The sequence below is a fragment of the Anguilla anguilla genome, chromosome 7 (genome assembly GCF_013347855.1).
Source record: "Anguilla anguilla isolate fAngAng1 chromosome 7, fAngAng1.pri, whole genome shotgun sequence".
Classification (NCBI taxonomy): Eukaryota; Metazoa; Chordata; class Actinopteri; order Anguilliformes; family Anguillidae; genus Anguilla; species Anguilla anguilla.
Window position 1 is genome coordinate 5,337,446 of NC_049207.1, and position 26,439 is coordinate 5,363,884.

The 26,439-nt window shown below is 46.2% G+C and overlaps 1 protein-coding gene across 2 annotated transcripts in view; it reads left to right on the top strand.

Annotated features, from left to right (window-relative positions):
- LOC118231030 (SH3 and multiple ankyrin repeat domains protein 3-like) overlaps positions 1-26,439 on the top strand; it is a 155,629-nt gene that overhangs the window by 69,736 nt on the left and 59,454 nt on the right. The gene's annotated exons all lie outside the window — the stretch shown is intronic.

Genomic DNA, 26,439 nt, shown 5'->3' on the forward strand with positions numbered 1-26,439 from the left:
GTCTTTTGCCCCCGGGGGGGTACGTTCTGTGTGTGTTTAAAGGGGTTTAATAAGCTTAGACGGGACGGGAGCCGCTCCTTCAAACGGCCACCGCACAGATTGGATAAATGCAAGTTGTGGGTAATGGGATTGGCTTTGCTGTCTCCTGGGAATAGAGGACCGCATGCGTATCCAAATGCACCCAGATAACTGCCTCAGCCCCAGCCCCAGCCCCCAGCCCCATCCCCATCCCCAGCAGCGGCAGCCCCAGCCCCCATCCCCATCCCCATCCCCATCCCCAGTAGCAGCAGCGGCAGCCCCAGCCCCCATCCCCATCCCCATCCCCATCCCCAGCAGCCCCAGCCCCCATCCCCATCCCCATCCCCAGCAGCAGCAGCCTTCCAGACCTCCATTAGTTGCTTCCATTCATTTTTATGTCTTGTTCTCAGCCGTTTTGCACTCAGCTTCTCATCCCCGGCTGAGTTGGCTGGCTTTAGCTCCAGCTCCAGCTCCAGCTCCTGCTCCAGCTCCTGCTCCAGCTCCTGCTCATTTGGCTCGCCCTGTTTCATGTTGACAGTCACAAACCGTCATGTTTGTCTGTTCTTATCTCCATCCATGCCTCATTCAAGACGGTCTCTGTAATGGTCTAGGAGGTAAACACGGCATTATTTATCTTTCCTCTCTCCCCCTCCCACCCTTCCCCCTCCTCCTGATTCAGTTTAGAAATGGTCCACCTGATCACATTTGTGTTTGTGTGTGTGTGTGTGTGTGTGTATGCATATTGTGTGTGCGTGTGTGTGTGTGTGACCTTGCGTGTTCCTGCATGGTGGACTATGCATACTACGTCTATGCATTGTTGTGTGCACAGTAGTGTGTGTGTCTCTAACCCTCTCTGTGGAGCAGCCTGTTCCCACTGCATGTCTACAGTGTTAAAGGTGTGAGCACAGAGTGAGCTTCCACATGCACACACACCCCTGACCACTGAACTGCCTGTGAACATTACCCAGAATCCTCCTCTCCTGCGGGGGGCCATCCAGTGCTGCTTCTCTGAGATCATTTAAAGAGGGAAAAGACACCGTGTTCTGTCTGTTACTCTGTGTTCTGTCTGAGTGCAGTTCTGAGAAACTGCCGCACCCTCATGGAATGGGCACTTCTTAGGGTGAATACCCCCCCACCGCGCACACACACACATGCACACACACGCTCACAAGGGTACACACACACACGCACGCTCACAAGCATACACACACATACACACACACGCTCACAAGCATACACGCACGCACACACACGCACACGCATGCACGCACGCACACACACGCACATGCAGGTGCTTCTGTGTTAGTGAGTGGTGAGTGCTTCTTGTGTGGCTGAGCACTGTGTTATTACCATGCTGAAAAACTGTTTTGTAATCCCAATATGAACTGACTTTAAATAATGTAGTTGTTAACGTGAATTAATGATGTACAAATACATTAACAAAGTTGTAGAGATTCTCTTATCAATAGTTAGTAGTTAACAACTATATTAGTTAATACCAATTCATGTGACCTTATTGTAAAGTCCTACCAAAATTATTCTGATGGTTTATTTGATGTTAAACACAATATTTTCCTTAAAAGCTTTTCAGCAGCTGAACATTTTGTCAAATCCTTAAGCCGCCAAGGACGGCTGTCTTGAAATCAGTCAAAATCAGCCCCTTTTATTTTACCAGAAGAGATCTGTTGTAGCTGCTTATTATCCAGCTCCGGTACTGTGGACGGCTCTACCTGTATTTTAGTTCTGGATTACTGTACTCTCGTGTTGTCGACATGACAAAAGAAAGCACAAAGAAACTACTTTCCTTTGATGTGTACATACGACTGCAGCTATAACAGGTCTGCAAATGGTTACTGAGTTTATGTGAAGAAAACCACTGAGTGCGGGAGATGGACGGAATTAATGTTAAGAAGGACTGTGTTTGAGAGCCTAACTGGATTATTGCATTGCGCTGTCACTGTATTACCGTCCATGTCTGCTCAGAGGAGACAAACCGCTGTCATCGCGTCTCTTTGAGTACATAATGCATTTCACGTCTTATTTTCATTAGCGCACGTTAGCGTGACTGAAGTACCCCCGGACCGGACTGAAGTGGTTGATCCACTGATCCTTGTGGTCAAAGCCTGCCTGCTGGGTTTGTTCGGTCCGTGTGGCGATGTGGAGGTTCCTTTCCGAGGACAGGAAAGCAGTTTATCAGTTTGTGTATTTGTGTTTCGTGTGGTGTGAAAAATAATATAATAATAATAATAATATGTTCTGCCAAATTGAGTGCTAATGAAATCGGTTACTTGAGAACTTTTAATTGGGAGAACCTTTTTTTTTTTTTTTTACAGTGTAGGCACGTAGAGGAACTATGCTTATTGCATATGCATGTTTACAGCATATGCAGTGCAATGCAAATAGGCAAATTGGCAGCAGACAGTGATGCTAATAAGTTTATCAAACTTTATCAAGCTTCGCATTGGATATTTTCCAGGTAACAGAAAAAGCCAGAAGACCCAAATTGAACCAGTTTTTTTTGTTTGTTTTTTTTTTTTAAAGTGGAAAATTACTCCTGATTATTCTAAACTCCTGGAAAATGGAGGTAGGCGGAGAAGAATATCTCGGTAAACATGAACATATGAAGTAAAATGGGTCTGTGCTGTTGAGGGTGGTTGAATGACTCTGTTTTTTTTTTTTTTTGTTTTGCTGAGGGGAACAGACGCCGAAGTTTCTCGCCCGCTCAGCTCTGGCTTCTCTGTTTGTTCTCCCAGACTGACGGGTCTTCCAGACGTTTTGTCTTCTCCGCGTTTTCCATTCGCGCCTCATTCAGCCCCCCCGAGTCCTCGGAGACTGGGGCTAAACGGGGCTGTTTTCCCACCCTTTCCACACAGGAGCCAAACCAGGAGGAATGGTTTATAGTGATAGATGCGCAGGAAACGTTCTTCAGTGACTTTGGTTGTCATGGCGATAGAGACAATAGAGCACAAGCTCTGTGTGTGTGTGTGTGTGTGTGTGAGTGTGTGTATGTATGTATGTATGTGTGTGTGTGTGTGTGCACGCTATACCCATCTTGTATTGTTTTTTAAAAATAATGATTTATTCGTTGTTATTATTCTTCCCAAAGTGGAATGTCGAATAGTATTTACAGGTCCATTCCATCATTACAACATGCTACTTCACTTTCAGGACCACACATTCTCCATGTTCTGTGCTTAGCCATCACTGCTTTTCCATTGGCTGTCCTCCTGTCGGCTGTCGTTGTGCCGTAGGGAACTTTGCACACAGGCTGACTGCAGGTGTCTCATCGACCAGAGACGTTGCAGGTGTATACGTGTAGTGCAGAACGGAGGTGTTACCAGGATTTTGTTCATGGGGTGGCCGGGGGGGGGGGGGGGGTCACAGATTCAGTAAGGGAGGGAGGTGGGGCACACTATCTCCGACAGTTATATTAGCCAATGATAATGCGGTATAGGTAGGTAGATGTTAGCTTGATGCCCTGATGTGTGGAAAGGGGAAATTAAAGAATTTAATAGTTGATTTTCACTGAGAGGAGGGACACAACAACGATTGGGGCAGTGTCCTCCTCCTCCTAATGGGTTCAATTGTATGATCAGAAGGGAAATTGCGATGGCCACTCTCACTGTCATCCCAGTCTCCACAGATCTCCACAGGACTAACCAGATGCTCAGCTCCTTTATTCTTTCAATTGTCTCACTTTCCTTCCTACTGCGTGTCTGGTTGGTGATAAAAGTTTCCGTTGCTGTATATTACGGCCTATGAATATTCATGAGGAGCTGTGTCCGAGGACAGAGCATCCATTGGTGCAGCATCGCCGTCGGTCCCGCTCTTTTCATGAATATTCATGAGGCATCGCAAACCGGGAATATTTCAGCCTCGGAGGTAAACGAGGACAGAACTTTTCGATGTTAACAGTGCAGCGCTGACAGTCTGGTTAGGGTAACGAATCTGGGGTTTGAATCGCGGCTAGCCTGAGCCCAGGGCTGTCCATCTGCTATGAGACAGGGACGGTGGGCACCGTCGTGTCTCTCTCGAATTCCGAACGCTTCCCAGTCCCGTGGAACTCTCCATCGCCAAAATACCCGATATCCGCATCATCTGGGGTGATTTCCTAGCTGTGGTCAGTTTTTAAAATGTATTTTTATTTTTTTTAATGTACCTTTATTTATACAGCTGCACATAACTGGCCATAGCATCACACAAAGGGAAAGGGAGGGTTTCAGTCTGTAGGGTCATCGCACAAGAGCCCACAGCTATGATTTGCCTATCCAGTGTGAAAGAAAAGAAAATATTTGGTGACAAGAACTGGTTAAAAAAAAAATCTAGATAAAGCTTATGATGAATGTATTTTCATAATGAAATTTTGCCACACAGCCTCAGAACACAGAGATGAATTATTCGTGTGAGCCGTAATGAGTTTTTAAAAAATTGTGAAAGGCTGTGGGGGCGGAGCTAGTGTCTCAGTGTGACACTGCATGACGGGCAGCGGAGCAACTGACCCGTATTTAAATTGGGTTGTCGCGACCTGCAAATTTCTTGGATTCAGATAGGAGCCTGTCGGACAACAAGGGAGTTTTCCGGACACTGGGCTGTTGTTTTTATTGTTCTTTGGACTGACTCAGGAAGCTGTCGTTTACCTGACGCACAGTGATGAGCTCATTGAGCTTTGGACTGACTCAGGAAGCTGCCGTTTACCTGACGCACAGCGATGAGCTCACTGAGATTTGGACTGACCCAGGAAGCTGTCGTTTACCTGACGCACAGTGATGAGCTCACTGGGCTTTGGACTGACCCAGGAAGCTGTCGTTTACCTGACGCACAATGATGAGCTCACTGAGCTTTGGACTGACCCAGGAAGCTGTCGTTTACCTGACGCACAGTGATGAGCTCACTGAGCTCATTTGGGCTGACACGTGAATATGTGCCGCTGGGCTCCGAACATCTGGGCGCCTCTTCAGTTTGGGGGGATGTGGAAGTGATCCGAATTTTGCTGAGTGTGCGGTGACTCAGCTGTGCTTCACACGTCCCCGTTGGCAGTTATGAATCTGGAGTTATGAAGCTGTGTAATGTAGGCTATGTCCTTAATGACATAAGGGGGGCACGCAAAGCGAAGTTTTAAAGGAACCTTTTAAAGGAGCTTGTTTTTTGAGACAGTTGGACCCAAGGAAAGGACAGATTGGACAAACACCTTGATTGAGGTTTTGTTTGAAGTACACATTCTCTGTATTCCAAGTGTGAAAGTGTGAGATCAGATATGCACATTCTGTAAACTGTGAGCTGAAGGATTAATTTTTTTTGTCCAGAAAATAGCCTGGGTGCTGTAACCCAAAGCAGTGCAGTTTTCAATAGTGACATTTTTCAACAGTGACATCTTCTCTGATAATGATTTTTTTCTAATTGTACGAGAATTGAAAGGCGTGTAATTTCCTGTAATTTTCGAACCCGTTTGTATTGTGGTGAAATGCCCGTGTTTGCAGAAGAGTTTGGCTGGATAGAAACGTGAAGTGGGATAATGATTGACGTTTGAAAGGCAGCTGAGCAGCTTCTTGGGTGCAGAGGGTGTCAGGAAAGGTTCGCTTCCACTGTGAAAAGGGTCTCTATAAATACGGCCCAGCCCAGCCCTGCTCTCAGCCATACGTAGAGCATAAGCTGGAATCAGCTCAATGAGTGAGTCATTTCATATTAGCACAGTCGTTGCGTATTCGCTTCTGATGGCCATATTAGATTGCCTCGAGGCTTGCAGCCAGATGTGTTTTCCTTCGTGTTTTTGTCAACACGGTCACTCAAGGCCGAAAATGGATGCATTGAAGTGAAGCGTATTAATTCATTGCTGAGACAGATGGCCTTCCACAGAGAGACTTATTTACATGGCTGGGTATTTACTGTAGCAATTCGGATTAAGTACAGCTGCAGACCCACACCTAAGTCCTATCTGGAAAAGAGTCTTTTTAAGTAGTGTTATATACTCCGATATCATTTATATTCTTCCTTGTTAGAACGGGTCAAATTCAGTTCTCTTCTTAATATGAAATGTATTGTTTCAACTGTTACTATGTTGTTTTGTTATGTCTTGTGTTTTTATGCGCAATTTCTACATTGGAACTTCCAGTGACGGTTGGCTAAACTCGTACACTAACATCCTCATTAATGTCATGTCATGCATCAGTGTCATGCTGCATGTTTCCTTCCCTAGCACAGGGATAAAGGGGTTAGGTCCAGGATGGTGCAGTAAACCACGTTGATGGATGCATTTTCTTGAACACTTTAAAAAAAAAAGATAAAAATAGTCCTGTCTGACACAATAATTTTCTCCCAGATACCCATAATGATCACGTTTTGTATTAAAACGGTTTAGTCTGCGTGTGTAGCCGTTGTGTGTGAAAGTGATCCGCTCGGCCCAGACGCTGAGGTGAGCTAACCGACGTTCTCCCTCTGAAAGGCGTCACACACAAAGGGCCTTGGCAGTCGGCGGCCTTGCAGTAATTACATGGCGGGTGTTCTCTGAGGCTGTGCTACATGGCGGGTGTTCTCTGAGGCTGCGCTACATGGCGGGTGTTCTCTGAGGCTGCGCTACATGGCGGGTGTTCTCTGAGGCTGCGCTACATGGCGGGTGTTCTCTGAGGCTGTGCTACATGGCGGGTGTTCCCCGAGGCACGCAGTAGGCAGACGGCCTCCGTCAGCGCTGTCGGCACGGTGAGGCCTGTGGCCTGACGGCTGCGGGTGTGATTGGCTGTGTGCGTTGTAATGGCGGCCGCGGGGAGAAGCCGTTCCCACAGGTGCGGTCGCAATGGCGCTGAGGCAGGCGCATGCGCCAGTCCGCTCAGAAACACGGCCACACTGTTTACCGCTGCATAGCGTTGCCCCCGGTTACACACACACACACACCCACAGACACACACCCACACATCCACACGCACCCACAGATACACACACACACACCCACAGACACACACACACACAGACACACACACACACACCCACAGACACACACACACACACACACACACCCACAGACACACACACACACACACACACACACACCCACAGACACACACACACACACACACCCACACACCGTTGGATGATGAAGTCTTAGAAATTCACGAAGTGTAGTTTTGGGAATTGATACTTTTGTAGTTGTAAGCATTCTGCTTTTAAGACGGGCCGTTAGAATCCACCGAAAGCACCGGTATTGTTTTTCCCTCGGTCGTTTAAGGTTAAGGAATCAAAAGGTTTCTCAATTACACACCCAGGAAAAGAGCCTGTAAGATCCTGGACGCTGCTATTTTTATTGGGCCAACTTCTGAGCTGTGTTCTCGAGGGTGTGGGCTAATCGTGAACTGTACCGTGAAATAGTCAGCATCTGGAATTTCAAGGCAGCCATTTTGTTTTTGTAATTTCTGTGTCACGCAGCGCTGGGTGACAGAACCCTTGGCAAGAACATTGCTAGGCTGGAGCGGTGTCTCGTACACGCGGGCAGAAGCTGGAGGAGGTGCTTCTCTGAGACTGCTTGAGCGGGGTTCTTGCGCCAGGTCTGTTAAGCAGAAGATTAAACAGCCGTTCACAAGCAGATTGATGAGCTGTTACAACCGAGCCAACATCGTCCAGTCCAGTATTGACCGGACCGCGTTTCGCCATTAGCTGCATGCTTGCCCCCCCCCCCTTTCCTGTTCCCCTTAACACAAGCATCCGTCCATACATTCAGCCACCAGCCCTATTCAAGTCGGAACACGAATAATCGGATCTACAAAAACACACACGGCCAATCGCGGCACGCCACCGTCAGTCGCCCGTAGGAAAGCCAGCCAAACGTGGCAAAGGGAGCCAGGCAGCCAATCGGCTGGCAGCAAATTCTGATAAACACGGCAAACTGTGTGAGGACCTCACACTCCGGGGCTCCATGTGATTAGCTCCTCTATGAAATAGCCTGCTGTATTCCTCTCCACATGGAGTTATTTTAGTGGTCTAACGTCCCAGTTCTTTTGGAGTGGAGGAGATCGGGGGGTGGGGGGGGGGGTGGGGGAATCATAATTAATGGAAATCTCCCAGCATGCCTCCATCCTCAAGAGCTCCTTCATCTTCTCAGCATTTTTTCCAGTAATTAAAATTGGCAGTTGGAAAATTGGATTTGATCTCGCCGTTTAGTGAGTGTTATCTCCCTTTTTGTTTTCTGGAGGTTTTCCCCCCAGAATGACACCGGGGCAGATGATGTTCTTGTGCTTCTGTTCACTGGCTATCATTTTTCAACCTCTGGATTCAGAGCCTGTAACTTTCTTAAGTCCTAAACCCAGCACTTATCCATATGGTGTCTTTGCTTTTCTCCAAAAAAGAAAAAGAATTGTGAGAACAAAAGAAGGTATATCATCATGATTTAAATGGCCTTCAACTGAGTTCAAGTTCTTATTTATCTGGAAAAAAATTTGTTTTCAGCAGCACTAGCTATATGAAGGCATTGGCTTTGTTGGTTATTGTTTAAACACCGTATTTGTGCATGTTTCATATGCGATTGTGTTTGTTTATATTGACACACACAGTCACACTCCAATGCCTTTTTAAACTCTTCCTTCGTTATCTGTAACATCCAAATGTGCGCCAGACGCGACCTTGGGTGGGGCTGCCGCGATCTGTCAACACAAGGCCCAGAGAGAAGCTTCCGGAAGAACCAATTTGGCTTGGGCCCCGCCAACTGCTTTCTTAATTTCGTTTGATCTCTCACCCCTTTCGAAGTTCGCCGTCTTCCCAGAGCAAACACGACTCATGACCCAGCGTATTATTATTGCGTGGATAACCAGACGCTTTAATTAGACTTTTCTCCGGGGGTTAGACGGAGGAAGGGAGCGGGGGAGTGCGCAGGTTTTTTCGTCGTTTCAGGCGTCCCCACCGTCTTCGCCCGATCCAAACGACCCGCACGTCTGGTCTCCGCCGCTGATATGGTTAGGGCGAATGGCGGTACCCTCACAATACCGGCCGGCCGATTAGCCGTAAGCGGTGTTCCGGAGAGAGGTGCGCAGCGCGAGAAGGTCACCGACCCGCCGCCGCCCTCGTCGTTAAGACGAATCGGCGTTAGCAACCGCGGTCGTGAACTCGAGCGGGGCCGCCGCGTTGGCGACCTCTGTTTCCGAGGCGACAGCGGGGTTCGGCTGTGGAGGCGTGCGGCCGAGCGGAGAGGGGTTAGCGCGGTACGTCTGACCGCTGCCCCCGGTCCAATCAGGAAGAGCCGCGGGAAGGTTACACCTCGCCCAGCTGAGGCCGGCGCCCCCGCTAGCGAAGCCACCTGCCGCTGAATAGCACCTGTGCTCTCTCAGCCGGTCCTGTGTGCTGTTCTCTCACAGAGCAGAGACCAGTCATACCAGCACACATACAGCCAGTCCTGTGTGCTGTTCTCTCACAGAGCAGAGACCAGTCATACCAGCACACATACAGCCAGTCCTGTGTGCTGTTCTCTCACAGAGCTGTGACCAGTCATACCAGCACACATACAGCCGGTCCTGTGTGCTGTTCTCTCACAGAGCAGAGACCAGTCATACCAGCACACATACAGCCAGTCCTGTGTGCTGTTCTCTCACAGAGCTGTGACCAGTCATACCAGCACACATACAGCCGGTCCTGTGTGCTGTTCTCTCACAGAGCAGAGACCAGTCATACCAGCACACATACAGCCAGTCCTGTGTGCTGTTCTCTCACAGAGCTGTGACCAGTCATACCAGCACACATACAGCCAGTCCTGTGTGCTGTTCTCTCACAGAGCTGTGACCAGTCATACCAGCACACATACAGCCAGTCCTGTGTGCTGTTCTCTCACAGAGCTGTGACCAGTCATACCAACACGCATACAGCCAGTCCTGTGTGCTGTTCTCTCACAGAGCAGAGACCAGTCATACCAGCACACATACAGCCAGTCCTGTGTGCTGTTCTCTCACAGAGCAGAGACCAGTCATACCAACACGCATACAGTATTTACAGTGCCATACTTCTGCTTTTGTGCTTTTCCAAAGATGCAATAATTGGAAATGTTTTGACTTAAAGCCCTACCATGCTTTATTGCCTTCATACTCATACAAACTCACTGGTCTAGGAACATTGTTATATGACATGTTTCCTCGTAGAACTGAATACTCCTAGTCACTGGATAAGAGAAGCAGCTAAGTGAATGTAATGTAATGTTAAATAGAATGTTCAGTCAAAGGAATCTGCAGTATAAGGCAGCAAAATGAACTAGGGAAGGAAATGTATATTAGAATTTAGTTCACTTCTGTATGAATGTGAATCTTTCCCAGTATTGGCCATTTATCAGACCCTGTTGTACTTTTTTGTGCTGTAACATTATCTTTCCATTGATAACCCTCATTCAGCCGGCCTATTCTTCCAGAATAACCATTGTAGGCGGTTATGCTATTCGCGTCCAGAAATCTTTTGCTGTGACATAACCGTTTCATTCAGAAAACAACCGTTTCTTTCCATTTATTTTAGTCGCAGAGCACTACATCTGTCCACCTCTCGTCGGTAACCGAAATCCCTACGGAGTACAGAAGAGGGATCTTAGATAGCGGGTCTCTCCTGTGTTTTCCTGATAAAGCGACACGGCAGCGGTGTGGTCTGGATTATCGTGCGATTGGTGGAGCTCTTCAAACGAACCTGTAGCGTTAGCGCTCTCCCACCGGCCCCAGCAGGAGTGGGAGCTTCATTACTGAGGCCCTTTGGGTGCTCAGTGTTTCGAGCACTCGAGCTGATGCTAACCCAGATACTCCATTGTCATGTTTACGGGGACAATTCAATGCTCCCCCCCCCCCCCTTTTGAGAGTCTCCCCTGGGTTCCAGCACTGTGGCTTCAAGGCACTCATCAAATCTGGCCCTCGAATCCAAGACTTAAAATCATATTTTTTTTCTCTCAAGTAGGAAATATTAGCTTGTTTTATTACTTTTTTGTCTGTCAAGTAAAATTGTCCTCATTGCCGAATCTTGAAATTAGTCTAACCGTCTCCCCTCACCAGTAATCGTTTTGTCTTATTTAGCAAAGTAGTAATGGTAATGAGATTTTACGACTAAATATAACACGAAGAACGTATCCCGTACGTATTAGAACTTTGCGGTTTCAGGTGCGCAGTGGCCAAGTCGGCCCAATTTCAAAAGCCTGCTCACAAAAGTTGGCAACACCCATGCTTTGGCCTAGAAGGTCTCAGTTCCTCTTCACTGGGTGTCTTCCCCTTCCACCTTAAGTTCCTGCAATAAATTTTCTGTCTTGTTTACGTGGTGGCCTTGTTTTTCAAACAGCTGTCTGCAAAATGGCACAGGTAAAGGTCAGCTCTCATGAATATGCAGAAGAGGTGTTTGCGTTGTCTCCACGTCTCCAAAAACGTCAACGGTTCAAGCAGCCCTGACATTCCAAAAACAACCGCCCTACTTTTTTTATTCTTAGACTCATGAGGCAAATGAGAATGTAGGAGCTGGAACTCTCTCATTAGCCAAGGTGCCGCGTCTTGGTTCTTCCCTAAGTCTTCCCCACCCCAAAATGTGCTGTCTTCCACCCATAATTCTGTGTGAATAAAAGGTGTTTTAGTTTAATGTAACTCCAAAGAGTAGCCTCCCAGCTTCAAAGGAACTCTGATGACTTTCAGCCATTTTGGACGAGCGAAAGAGCATTAGATGCATTTCTTCCTCTGTTCCTCTTTTGTTTGAGCGATATTTCCCTGAAGGTGTGTCTGGGGGAATTAGTCAGCACTGCATCGTCTTCTCTGTCATCTCGGCTGAAAGCGACTGTCTAAATTGATCCCGCAGTACACGGGATTCGTGTCAGCGTGGCCTCCTGTGGGTATAAATGAAACCTCAGTCAGTTTGACCCCCACGGTACAGTTATCAACACTGACAGGCTGCTGGTAAAACATTTTAATGCCCACACGACTCGGGATAGCCGAGAATGACGACTGTTAATCAAGGATTCCAAATGTGCCTACGAATCAGCCGTACAGAAACCGAACGCAAAATTTACCCCCGAACCGATCTTATTAGGCCCGTTCATTAATCACGATAATTAAAATGGCGACACACAAGGAGAGCGCCCTGCGTGTGACATTCCATTAGCACTTACGTCTTTTTTACGAGCATGTTTGCTTCAGGGGAAATCATATTTTTATCACTGTGGTTACAGCTTAAAGATTATTGGCATGGTATTATTATTATCTTTATTATTATTATTGTTATTATTATTAATAATGTGTTTTGCATCAACAACTTCCAGCTTGTATTTTCTCTGGAACCGGTTCCCTGGCCCTGATCTCAAACTGACACCCCACAGTGCCTTTATCATCTCCTATTTTTGGACTTTTCCAGCTGGTTTATTGCCTCAGCCGTAACCTGCTCAACCCGTTTTATTTTCTGTGACAGATATCCAGTCTGCCCTACTTTACTCCGGGACGGCCAGTGGAGGACGGGCTCCCTCTCTATAGCCGGGTTCCTCTCAAGATTCCTCCCCACTGGGGAATTTTTTTTGTCTCATGTCCTTGCTATTTGGGGGTTCAGGCCTGGATTCTGCTCTTTTTTCTGCTTTGTGAGAGTTTTCTTTAAAAAGTGCTACACAAATAAAATAAATTTGATTTGATATTGCTGGAGAATGGGAAGTTTAGTCCCTGTTAGCCCTTAGCTTAGCAATGGGGAATGAACGAGAAGCCATGAGTAACAGCAGCAGTGTTAATCCAACCCATCCCACAGGCAACAGGATTACAAATCTATGGCGAATCAAACTTGTACTGCCGTGATGTTGTGTAAATATGTTTTTAAAGTGTTTGCTTGTCTGCCAAGCTTGCGTTGTGTTGTAATGGTGAAACACGGTGACTGTCTCCAATGTCCAGTGACTTCAGTCAGCCATTTTCCACCCAGTACAGTGGTTTAGTATTCGATGTAATGAGTCATACCTGTTGCTTCCTGTCACTAATTTATTTAAAAACTTAAGTTAGCAAGTAAAAATATATTTTGGTCAATGCGATCCCTTATGTTCCGGATGTTAATGACTGCCTAACAGACTATGGAGCAAACGCTGTACTTCCACTTGATTAAGGATGTAGATTGCAATGCACTTGATTTCTAATTGTCATGGTAACCTCTCGTGCTGGAAACACAGTGTACATAAATCTCCCGCCTTTTTTTACGGCCCTAGGAAAATATTTTTTTTAAAAGACAACTGGAAATGTATGTTGTTCTTTCAAGTTATTATTGTCTGATAGCATTTTTTTAATTTTTTTAAATAGTGGACAAACAGACATCCACAGAGAGGAAGGATAACTGCGGTTATGAGTTTGTTTGGGGATTTGTAGACCGGTGCCAGTCAGAATTAAATATGTAACAGCACACAAACATCAGCAGCTGCCTAGTTAAATTCTGGACGCCCAATCTGTGACAATGTAGTTAATTTTTCTGGTGTAGGCTAGTTGTAATGTGATTGGTGGTGACAGATCTCTGGTGCTAGATTTGTTTGGCTGGGGCTTTGACCGCCCACTCCACAGACTTTGTGGCCCACCCCTCCCACTAATTTGTCCCTCCTATGTCTGTCCTTATTGATCTTTCCACTTAAAACCATTTATATGGGAATAATAATACGTGGCAGACTAGCGTAATTTATTTATGCTCCTTCTGTCAGTAGAATGAGGGTACATAAATGGAAATTAGCAAAAGGTAAATTCCACACAGGCATTAGTAAGCATTTCTCAGCACAGAGTGTGGAATTCACTGTGTGGAATAGCCTGCCAGGCCTTGCAGTGTAGACATGAACTCTGGGGATTTTCCAGACCAGGCTTGATAAGGTTCAAGATACTATCTAGTTTGTAGGTAAACACTAATATGCACTAGGCACCCTTTAGTGGTGGGAAAATGGCAAAGTATTGTTGGGCTGAATGGACTATTCTCATCATTATGATAAGCTATGTTTAGGGAGCCAGGCTTGCAACACCGAAATTGCAGGTTTGATTCCCAGTTGGGGCACAGCCATTGTGTCCTTGTGCAAGGCACTTAACCTGAATTGTGTCAGTGCAATATCCAGCTGTATAAATTGGGGAGAGAGACAAATCGGTGAAGTTGTTTGGCACAATTTGCAATCAGAGTTCATAAGCATTTGATTAGCTAATTAAGTCAAGGTACTGTAATTGTTCAGTGAAACCTGCATACTGCTGGGAACTGAGTCGGCATAGAATTGGGATTTGCCTAAAGAAGTAATAACTTAGATGGGATCATGCCTCAGTGGAGTGTGCAGTTTCTCAGGCTCATATATGTTGAGCTTGATAAGGGAGGCTAGCTGCTACCAGGCCAGCCTGTGCCTGTTGTTCGTGAGTGTTCAGTTTCTCTGCTTCCTCCAGCACTTGTCTGCAGGTGCTCTCAGAAGCGCAGCTCTTAACACAGCTCTGTGTATCCCCGATGGGAATGGGATGAATGGGAAGGAAGTTTCAAAGTTTGTCAGTGGTCGCCTCCTACTGGCGGGGAGGTGTAATGCACTGCTGTACACCAGGTTATTAGGGTGAGTTTTGAAAGGTTCTTTTAATGATGTCAAGGTGATATCATGCAGCAGTTATGCTTTTGGTTTGTATCTGATGCTTATTATCCAGAGCAACTTTCATAAGATGCATTTAACCCTTTGAAGGGTAGGTTTTTTTTATAATGTTTTAAAAAATTCGGTCAAAAGTCAGTGTTCCATATGGTGCCAGTGATGGTACAACTTAAAGGCCTGAAAACCGCCATTTGGACTATACATAAGTAAAGCTACAATTAAGTCGGTGCCCTTGTTGAGGTTGAGGTCGAAAGACCTGCAACACAAAGTGAGAGAAGGTTGAGGTGTTTTAGGTGTGTAGCCTGTGTCTTTTTTTTAAGGACAGCTTTTGCGCTCTCTTTCCACCTTATCATAACAGCATCTTATCTCTGTAATTACTGTGCGGGGGGGCAAATCTGTAGCTGAGAGCCGTGTCCGAGCGGGTGCCGCGATAACAGGCTGAATGCGGTAAAATCCGCCTCTCCCGCCCCCGCCCCCGCCCCCGCCCCCCTCCGCGCGCCCGACCGCGGCGGCTCTCAAAGTCACCCGGGGGGGGGCGGAGCTTGGGTCGCGTCCCGTCAGCGCTCCTGTCGAACGCCGCTCGGCTGCCGCCGGCGTGTCGGCCCGTTTCGAGGCGCCCCGGACGACCAGTCCAGACGGGCTGGTTAAGCAGCTGTCGGCCCGCACCTCGCCCCCGGCCCCCCCCCCCCCCCCTTTCGCGCCCGATCGAAATCCCAGCGGCGGCGTCGAGCGATGCCGTTACTATGGTGGAGGTTTTCATTCTGCCGCCAGCGTACACCGCACTGGGGGAGACGGCGGGCGTGTCGCAGAAATCCCGCTGAGACAGGGCGGCGTTTGCGACGGCACCGTTCAGAGCCCAAACGACCGGCGCCGGTCTGTCCGCTCTGGCCAATCACAGGCATTCGTCAGTCTTCTCAGCAGCGCAAGCCCTTCAAGACCTCTGTAGCTCCAGACGAATGGGTTGGGGGGTTGGTTTGGGAGGGCCAAATAGAAAGCGAGGGCGAAGGAGTGGGGTTTACAGGGACACATGGTCCCTGGCGACATGGCAAAGGAAGAGCAGGCACCCTGTCTCAGTCCGTCTGCGGGAGGCAGCTGCGACGTGCTGTAGCGTGGAGGCAGCTTGCACGTTGGGAAGATGGCTTCCAGACTCCCACACTGCTAAGATGTAGAGGACCGATAATGACCCCCAGTCTGCAGGCAGTTTGACATTTTCTTCTCTTTATGGAGTGGGCAAGTAATTAAGCACTTCTGAGCTTTTTTTTGTCATCGAATGAACTGGAAGGTTGATACATTTCATAGAGTAGAAGTTCATACTCATTATTGACTTGAAAAGGTTCATTGTACTTGTATCCAGACTCATTTGACGTTTTTTTTTTTTTGGAGGATAATTATGGTCTCGTCTTTTGTCTGCTCGATGGCCATCTCGATTCTCAGAAATATCATTCTTCGTGCTCCTGAAATGGACGGCCGAGTTTTGCTCTGTGAAATTTGTTTTCGATCTGCAGTTTTGGTTGGCCACTGCTGTGAATTGTCAAGGGCCCAAGTTGTGATCATTGCAGTTCAGTGCCTTCAGTATAAACACACCTTGACAATTAAAATTTGACTCTTTTTTTCTTGTGAAGACTTGAGCTCTATCCAACAGAAGCTCGGGCAGAAGCGCACCGAGATTGACGCGCTGCGAACACGGCGTTATATAAACAAATTTCCCATCCCTCAGCCCCTCTCCCTCGCTCCACTCTGGTGCAGCATTCCCAGAATGCATTTGGACAGCGTGTGCTGCTGTTGGCCTCCCTGGAACTGCATGGGCAGCGGTGTAGTATGGGTATGGAGTTGGTCTTGTAACCTAAATGTCACAGGTTCCCAGGTTAGGACACTGCCGTGGTACCCTTGAGCAAGGTACTTGACCTGCTTTGCTTCAGTGTATATCCGGCTGTATAAATAGATGCAGTGTGAATGCTGTGTAAACGTTGTGTGAGTCACTCTGGATAGTGCCTTGTAATGTAGTGAGCACCGCTGTGCAACAGCATTCTCTGGCCTCTGCTTTGATCTCACAGCTTAGCGCCACGCGTACAGAAGAATCGCTTACGTAAGCGTTTTGTGCGGGCACCAGCTGGTGTCAAAGCGAGGCGACACTGGTGTCCTCTCCGGGGGGGGGCGAGCTAATTGCTTTCTCTTTGTGTCGCACCCGTCGCGATTGCTGCAATCTCCTCTTTGGCAGATGTTCGTTTTGCTGCAGTTGTGTTCGGCAACAAAGTGCTTCGTGTCCCCCCCCGTCGTGAATGAGCCTTGGTGGGAAAAACCCACCTTGTTGTAAGGCCTACAGTTCCCATGATGCAACATTTTGGCAGTGCTGCTTGACATTCTGGGAAGGTTGGAAGGGCTGTGGTCATGTGACCACAGCAGGCAGCCCTGTCCAGTATGCATTCCAGACTGAATGCGTATGAGGAGAACGTGCGCTCAGACATGTGCAAGGGGGTATCCCTTGAAGCTGAGGAGACGTATTGAGCAGAAGAAAGCTTCAGCTGGAACGTCAGGGGATTATGTGTTAGTGTGGGTGACACTTTCTCTGGAGTTCAAGTGGTTTTAAATGTTTTCCTTGCTTTTGAAGTGTGCAAATTGAGTGTAAATTGGTTCCTGCATCTGTTGTCAGGTACCTAGGGTAAACCACATGGGACATCAGATGTTTACACAATTAGTGTAATTTATAGTTATTTTAGATGAGGGCATCCCTTTCCGGTTTACACTGTTACAATTAAAACAACAATTTCCATAATCTAATGAGGCCGCAGTCTGTTGGGTTGATAAGGACGCCGGTTTGTTTGTTGGATTGATCGATCGATCGATCGATCGTTTGATCAGGTCTTCTCGTTGTATCTTGGTTTCTGTTGCAGCCAGTCAATCGATGATCAATTAAGTTCCTTGAAAACGTGCTTAATTTGTTGCGTAATCTTTCCCGTACACTTAATAACACAGTGCCGGTTTGAGAGAGAGTGAGAGCGAGAGAGAGAACAGAGGGAGAATTAGCAGAGCGAGACTGAGAAACAGACGGACTGTATCGGGATTTAAATTTTGTGGAGGCGGGGACATAAAAATAACAAGGAGGTGAAAGAGCGAGGAGGAGAGCTGGCCCTGCTTGCGTCCCTTACCCCCTTCGCTGTCAATCATAAATAAGGCCGCCGCCCACTCCACGCCCGCCGCGTGTCAGTGAGCCCCAGGTCTGCGCCGACGCCGCTCGGCCTTCTGGGAGCTGTGCCCGCGAGTGCCGCTCCGCCCGTCTCGCTTGTTGCTAATAGACAAATCTTTTCAAGGGCGCTCGTAAGAATCGCTTTCATTGCCCAATCTTCTGTGACTGCTCCAAGATCAACTGAGGTGCTGTCATTTTTTTTTTTTTTAAGGGGGAATTGGATACAGAACTTGAGCTGAAATGAAAGGGAGCTGGCCTCTGTCTTTTGGTGTCATTTAAACTTAACTGAAATGATTACGCTAAATACACACATAACAAATGTGTCATTCATATACTATTTGCGAGTAAGGAAATTTAAGGGAAACTTAAGAGAAACTTACTTTTGTAAAGTACTTGTGTGAAAGACGGGCTTGGGTTTTCTCAGTTTAAAGCTGATAATTTGTTCCCTTTTCTAATCCAGCAAGGCCATTGACAGCGTGGACAGTATGGTCAGAATGTCATGGCGCACTATGGCGCAGACTGTCAGTGCACTGAGCACAAGTGAAATCTGATCATAACAAGTGCAGTTTACACTTTCATAGACACATTTTGAGCTTTTCCTGGAAGAGTAACTAAATTATTATTGTTGTTGTTGTTGTTGTTATATCAGGTTCCACGTAATGCAAGCTCTTCATTTTTGTGGGTTCTAAATGTTAATTTCATTCAGTTTATTCGGTGTTATTAAGCCACACTAGATTAATACAGTTTATGGCAGCAGAATGTATTAAACCCACACCACAATGGATTTTGTGAAATATTGACTACAGGAAGCCATATTCAGCATTTTCAAATGAATGGCTGAGCAATGGAAAGGAAATTGAGATTTGAACAACAAAATGTTGTTCTATGTTGAACTCGGGGATTGTGAAGCAGAAGATTCCATTTACTGAATAGCATAGCTGTGGAGAGTCACTCCCTCTCACTGAAAAATCTATTCTTATTTTATGAATGTAAATAAAACATTAGCGCATGCATAATTGAACAATTGCCCATAGGTATCAGCTAATAATTTCCATGAATGCCACACAGTTAATTTCTTCTTATTCCTCATATATTTGCTGTATTTAAACAGAAGGCAACACCACCATGAAATCATAATTCATTTGCCATTACGGAGATTACAGACTGATTGACTTGTAGTGATTTTTGTCCAAGACTGATTATCATGAATTCATAAGCGATACAACATTATGATGATTATTCATTAAGTCTGGGATGTGTTTACAGAGCAGTAGAGCCCTGTATCATTTTTTTTTTCCCGGGATGATGGGAGGTGAAACAGGTATATTTTGAGGTTATGAAGTTCGTTTGATGAACTACAATTCCAATCAGCCCCTTTCACTGGGGGCTGATGGCAAATGTTTTGTCTCTTGAATGTTGACCATCAACACTGCAGAGGAGAAACATGGGAATGGAACTCACTGAACATTCCAGTGCTCAATTGACAGTTCAGTCAGTTCAATCAAAAACCATGTGAAATGCTGCTCACACCAAGTCAGGTAAAAGTTTTGTTTTGGTTCTTCCAAAAAACTTGCCTTCTGTCTTCTGGCATATATGAAGCACGAATAAGAGGGCCTTTTTAAATACGTCTTTCATAGGTCACCTCTCTTATTGGCCATATTTCTATGCCTTCTGTTGGACACTGGGGAACCAGACAGCCCCTGAGTCATTAGCATGTCTTTCATAAGACACATTTCTTAATGACTGTTTTTCGGTTCCCTCCAGGGGGGGGGACCTGAGACCCCCCCCGGCACGCCATCAGATAATTTGATCCCTGAGTCAATCCAGTTTTTCCTCATTAACTCAGATAAACTCTTCTCCTGGGGGGCACAGCAGGGTGATTTTTCCGCTGTCGCCGTGCATAATGGCTCGGGCTGATGAGTTCAGCAATGGAATTCAGCATTACCCTTCAGTCAGCTTGCTTATTTATTTATTTTTTTCTTTCGTTTTTTTTTGTTCACATCTCTGAGTTCCTATTTCTGCCACCGGAGAAAATGATTTTTTTTGTTGTTTCGGTTGAGGGGACAGCCGGGGGAAAACGGCGGGGTTTACAGGCGAGGTGCTGTGTGCAGCCAGTGGCTTGGCGTCGGTCTGGTAATCCCTTCGCTTTGACTGCAGACGCTGCTGCATTGTAATGACAGTACCATCGGGCAACTTGTGTTATCAGGGCCATACGCTACAGTACCACTGAGGACACCGAGGTCGTGTCCTCTGTATTTTTATTTCCATGTCCATTTCCAAAGCCTGTATTTAATTCCGTTCTATAGTGAGAACATCAGTTACAATTACAAGGCGAATGAATGGTATTCAATATTTTCTCAGCGTTAAGCCGGATCTAGAGGAATATGTACCGCATTTAAATTAATCCTCAAATTAATTTAATCCTCAAATTAACAAATTAAAGGCTAAAAAAGCATACTTTGGTCTAACTCCCCCCCCCCCCCCCCCCCCCCCCCGCTGTGTCTGTCGGTCCTCACTCCCCTGTGTGTCATCAGATATGTAAGGCCAGTGGACACCTTGTACCCTCAGATATTATTTAACAGTAGTAGGCCTCTTGTACGAACTGATAGCCTGTAACTACACTGCACATCTTGTAGCAACAGCTGATATTTTATTCTGACCGACCAGACACAGCTTTCATCCACCGACTCAACTTTAGTCAGAATCCTTTTCCCCTTTGTCCTGACAATGATTGATAACAACCTTAGATGAATTATGTAACCTTTTTTATCCTATTACCTTTCAGTATCTTTCATACATTTAATTTCAGTATCTTTCATACATTTAATTTCAGTAGCTACACATACAATAAATGTCATTCTTAAAAAATTATTTTCAAACACAGCTATCAATGAACCTGAGTCACCTGGCAATTTTTAATTTAGCATGATGTTGGCATAATTCTCACTGGAACATTTTTTCACTTAATAATATGTCATTGCTGTTCTCTAAACTTTAATCTAACTGATCCATGATTAAAGGGTCTTTCTAATATATCTTTTTCCCAAGCGAAGCCCTGTGTGATTTGATTGTAAGTTGTGATATGCAAAATAAATGTAGATACTAATACGCTGATTCACCGTGTGCTGCCTCCCATATTCAGGCTGAGAAATGGAATGTCATAAATTGCTCATAAATGTGCGTGTCATGCGTCAGTGACTCATGAAAGGACATCAAATGCTTGGGTTTTTTTTTTTTACATCAATGAGTGACATTTAAAATTCAATCTCAGCCTTTTTGGTGAAATTTCTCCCCTTTTTTTAGCATCCCTGTATCTTCCTGAACCCCCCACCATCCCTCCTCCCTCCCCACCTGCACTTGGTATTCTCTGTCCCCGCGTCTTTGTGTCTTCGGTCGATTGATCTGTAAGTCAAACCACCTCCCCCAGCAGGCTAAGTAATTGCGCATTATCCCATTATCCGAAGGTGCGTTTAATATGCGCATCGCGCGCGCCCCGCGAGATCCAGAGAACGCCCACGGCTCGGCGGGGTTTGGGGGCAGGCTGGCGGGGGCTGCGCGCAATGATTTGGGCGCTAAAGGTTGGACGCCACCAGCTGCTTTAAATGTAAATGCAATCGTTAGCATCTGCGCCGCGGCCAGCTCAGCTGGCTCTGCTGCATCCTCCCTCGCCTTTTAGCGCGCGGCGAAAAAAAAAATTAAAATGTAAAACTGGCAACAGGCTGCCGTTTTTTTTTTATTCAGTTGGAAGGTCACTGCCTACTTTGAGGAAACATAGCAACAGCGCAGTGGCGCGGGGACGAACCTAGTTCAAATGCGGCGCTAAACAACAACAGCTCGATTTTCAGCTCGAAAATTACCGAGGAAAACGGAGGCGTTCGTCGAGCTCTTCCTTCCTCGCTCTGAGCAAAAGATGAAAACTTCGTGTGAGGATTCGCAAGATCGGAAGAAGGTGTTTTTTTTCACTGAAGAGAACATAGTGGAAAGTTCCAGTAGCAAAAGCGCATAATTCCCAATTAACCATGGATTGTAGAGTTTTGAAAAGCTAAGAACGAATGGTTATTCAAGCGCCTACAGGGAAAATCAAGTCCGACCGAGATTAACTATGTTAAATGAAACAGAAATGTAGATAGGTAGTATTGAATGGTATTAAAAATTTCACTGAATATTTCACTGCACAGAAATGCAGTTCTTTTTTTCTTTTTTTTTGGAAGGATGTTAAATTGGTGGAACTGTCCAGATGCATATGCCTGTATTGGGTCTGCAAATGAAGGGCAGCTGACACTCTGCTTCTTTCCCCTCGTGTCCTATTGTGAGTGCTAAGATGAAGTGACTGTGCAAAGGCATTGAGAGTGTGTGAAAATTGTAGCACTGTGAGGGCAAATGCATTTGAATAATTTCGACGTGTAATTTCTCACCTTTAGGGAACTCTGCAATGAGGTGTGGTGTCACATTTGCGGTAGATGTTAAGCAAAGCCATTACAGCTAGTTCTTCTTTCTACTCCTCACCAAGGACTTATTTTTTGCATCTTTAAAAAAAAAAAGCAGAATAACTCAAATTATATGTTTTATTATTTGTTTCTGATGTTATTCAACACTGAAACATAAAGTATTTGTTATTGTCATGATATTATTGGCATCCTGTGTTATTTGAGAGGAAAATCCATAGTGGGCAGTGTTTTTGTGGAAATTCACTTTTGGCTCATCATTCAGTTTGATGTTTTTCATGTAATAAACATTATGACTCACTGTATCAGAGCTATGGCTCAAATCCAGTGTACAATGTCGCTGTTCAGACAGTTTTAACCTGCAAAATACAAGTGTGGCTGTTCCACAGATGGACAATTCATTTTCTTACCTGGGGAAAAAATGGGGTTTTCACACATCCTGAAATCCACATCAAAATGATGTTCTGGATACAGCACCTCACATTCCACAGTCTGCAAGGATGAATTGCAAGTTATTGCAAGCCAAGTATCACCACTCAACCCTCTCAGGTGAAAAAAAAATCACAAATACACGATTGGAATGTTCTTAACTGAACATTCCAGTGCTGATGCAGCAGCCAGCACTGGTGACTGAAAGCAAGAGTTCTAGAACACTGACTTAGAATTAAAAAAAACATTCTAGAAACCCTACTCTTCAAAGGGATAATAAGAGGGTGTGACAGGGCAGTTGGTCATGGTGACCAGCATATATACAAGTACCCTTTGATTGACAGCCCCTAGTGGGGACTGTAACATGGCTGTGAGGAGTGAGGTCTGGCCCACTCGTTCTTTCCCAGCACTCTCTCTCCCCCTTTAAAGGCAAAGCCCTGTAATCACCAAGGCAACCAGTCACATTCACCAGAGGCCCAAAAATCACTGTATTTACTTTTGGGTTTGGCGTCAGGAGAATGAACCCTGGCTTCCAGTGATGTGTGTTTGTCAGTCCTTAATGTGCCGGATCCTTTCAGAAGCGCGCAGGAAAGAAAGTGCCCATTAGCCAGAGCGTATTAGCCGTCAGCAGAAGAGAAAAGGGGGCTTTATCTTTATCTCTGCATTGATCTGCAGGCTTTCCTCCGAGCCGCCGAGAACCTCCGCGCAGGGCTTCCTTTTCTCGCCGCTTTTGTTTTGGTGTGAAGCCTCCTGGGTAATTTGCGGCGCTCTCCCGCCTCTCCGGTATTGGTTGCGCGAGGTTTTTTCCCGGTTTAATAAAGTTGGGGCTCGGCTCGTCCGCTAGACGCCGTCGGGTCTGAGGAGCGAGGGACGGCGTCCGGTCTCCCGTGCGCACGTCCTGTCCTCAGCGCACCCCACGAACAGGGAGGGGAGTGGTACTGTCAGGCAGTGCATTCTGGGAATGCTGTGTTTCCGTCACCCGCCTTGGACGTAGACAATGCTAAACGACATGTGAAATCCTTAGCCTATCATAAGTGATTTGTACAGAAAAGAGCCTCTGTAATGCCGTGTGACATGGTACCCAGAAAAAAACAAAATGGCATGCCTATTTTCAATTGTCATATTTTTGTTTCATTATTGATACGTGTTGCAGAACCCTTGTTGTAAGACATTCCACCACAGGCTAATTTTTTATAGTGAGGTATTTATACTTGGACTGATCCAAATGTTAAAAGCCTTTGCCATTTTTTGTAATTCTCTTAAAGGGATAGTTCAGAATTATTTTTGATATCTAGCACTGTTTTCTACCCACCCATGACACTGTCGATGTTACAGAGAGCATTTTTACATCAGTCCAGCCTTCACATCGTATGGGACGTGGAGCTCATGCTGGTGATCCCCGAGTGATAATATGAATGAACGGGGGCGACCTTCATGCAACCCCAAAACCACTTAAACACGCACCACACTGCACCTTCAGCGAACGGAAGCCCTCGGTAATTTACATTCACGTTTTGTATGCCATGATTTTGCGGCGTTGAAGTCAAACTACCTCTAAATCTTTTATTGTGTGTTTTTATGAAGCGGTTGCTGTTTGCAGTGGTGGAGTGATACTTGGCCAAGCAATAAAAGATTTAGGGGCAGTAATGAAGGCGCGTGGTAGGGCGATTGAGGCATGTTTGCCAGTAATTATGGCTAGCATGACTACCAGGGGACTCCTCCCTGAATTTGAATTTGGGCATTTAACTGACGCTCCCATGACTGTGATGGCTCGGCTTGCTTATGTTTCACGAGAAGTGGCGTCCAAAGTGATGTCAGCGTCGAACTGAAAGGGAATAAGACGTCAACAGCCAACGAAAACGGTTGGAGTGGAAGGATTGTGATGTCCCTGCTTTAATTTGAAGTGCGAGGCAAAACAGGCAAACAACCGTGGATCAAATTCGAACCCGGGCTGAGGGTCGCCTGTTTTATTAAAAATGGTGACGGCCCAGTGTCCTTTTCAGTGGTGTCCTTTTAATTGACTTCCTCCATTTTAATGGTTCACCGGCTGCGTTTCAGACAGCCAGGAGCTAAATCACACGAAAAGCAGCGCGAAATACCCCGTTTCTCGAACTGCTGCGGAGTGGGTGGTATAATTAAGGGTTTCATTATGTTACCCAGAATCGCATCAATATTAATGCGTATGGTATCCAATGTGGCAAAACATGCGGTCTGTATCATAGCCAAAGACATTGAATGAGAAAGACTGCGAGCTTTTCGAAAGCCGCCTTCTCTTTTAATGGTGTCTTCCGTCGTAGCCCATGCAAGGCAAGGGTCTCCTTTAATCCCTGTGGTCTGAGGGAATTGGTTTGCAGTGCATACGCTACCAGTGGATAGAAATGGTGGCAGCAGCAGCAGCCAGGGGATTTGTTGCCAGAATGAAATTAGAAATAAAATAAAATATAACCTTGCTGGCCATTGTGAACTGAGTATTTTGCCCTTGTACAGGATTTTTAGAAAAGTAAAACTAGAGAAAGAAACTGACCCACTTTTATAATTGTGAATGAAACGCCACCATTAGGAAAATACTAAGAATCATATCAATACTTTGAGAAAACAGCTAGCGGTGCCCTGATTGGCTAGTGCTGTCTACATCCACCCCTTTGTGGATCTTGGTCCTCTATGGGTGGGAGCTGTAAGTGAATTTTCTCTAAAATCTGAAATGTAAGGTGTCTGAATACAGAGAAAGCAATGAAAATATTTCTTGCACTTGATACATCAGCACACAGAATGCAGGACGTCGCTGTGTAAATAGTCACGTCTCCAACTCCAGCTGATGCTGACTTGTTGGAGGTGTGAGTAGCCTTTCCTCCATTTATTTTTGTTTCGTGTTGTATTTGTAGACGGCATATTAAATTTACTGAGTCCCTTTCAAAATCCCTTACACGGTCGTTTTATGAATGTTTGAGGGGCGTACTGGCTCTTTCTAAACTGCTAAAGTTAGTTCAAAAATTTGTGCACTTATGCGATGACAATTTTTGGCACTGTACAAAATGTCAAAACATGTCCTTGTTTGTTGGTTTTGGCTTTTTTAAAATCTTTTTTTCTTTTTCTTTCTCATACGTCCACAGTGAGGTCTGACAAGTTGTGCTGAGTGCTCTACTGCAGTTTAGCGGGGCTATCTATGTTACCATAACAACCGCAGGGGTTCCGATGCACGCAGCCAGCTGTGTGTGCTGTAGCTGTCGTAGATTAGGTGCCTCAGCCACAGGCAGCATCACATGTCTAATATAGCCACTTATGGGGGCAGCGAGGAGGCGGGTGCCCGGGGGGGGGGGGGGGGGGGGGGGGGGGGGGGGGTGAACAGTGTTCTATATAAGTACCCTTTGATTGACAGCCCCTCGTGGGGACTGTAACATGGCTGTGAGGAGTGAGGTCTGGCCCACTCGTTCTTTCCCAGCACTCTCTCTTCCCCTTTAATGGCAAAGCCCTGTAATCACCAAGGCAACCAGTCACGTTCACCAGAGGCCCAAAAATCACTGTGTTTACTTCGGGTTTGGCGTCAGGAGAATGAACGCTTTCTCCCAGTGCCCTGTGTTTGTCAGTCCTAAACGTGCTGGATCCTTTCAGACCACGCCCGGTAGCCACCGTGTTTTGAACGTTGGCGGAAGAGCAAACGGGTGCCATTTTCTTGATCTGAAACCTTTCCTTCAAGCCCCTTAGAAGATTTGATTCAGGTCCTCGTCTCCGTTGCTTTTTGCGAGACCCCGGGGGAGGTAATGACTGCTTCAGAACGCTCGACTGAGTCACAGTCGGCACTGTTGTCATAGCGATGAGCGGAGATGCTGTTAATT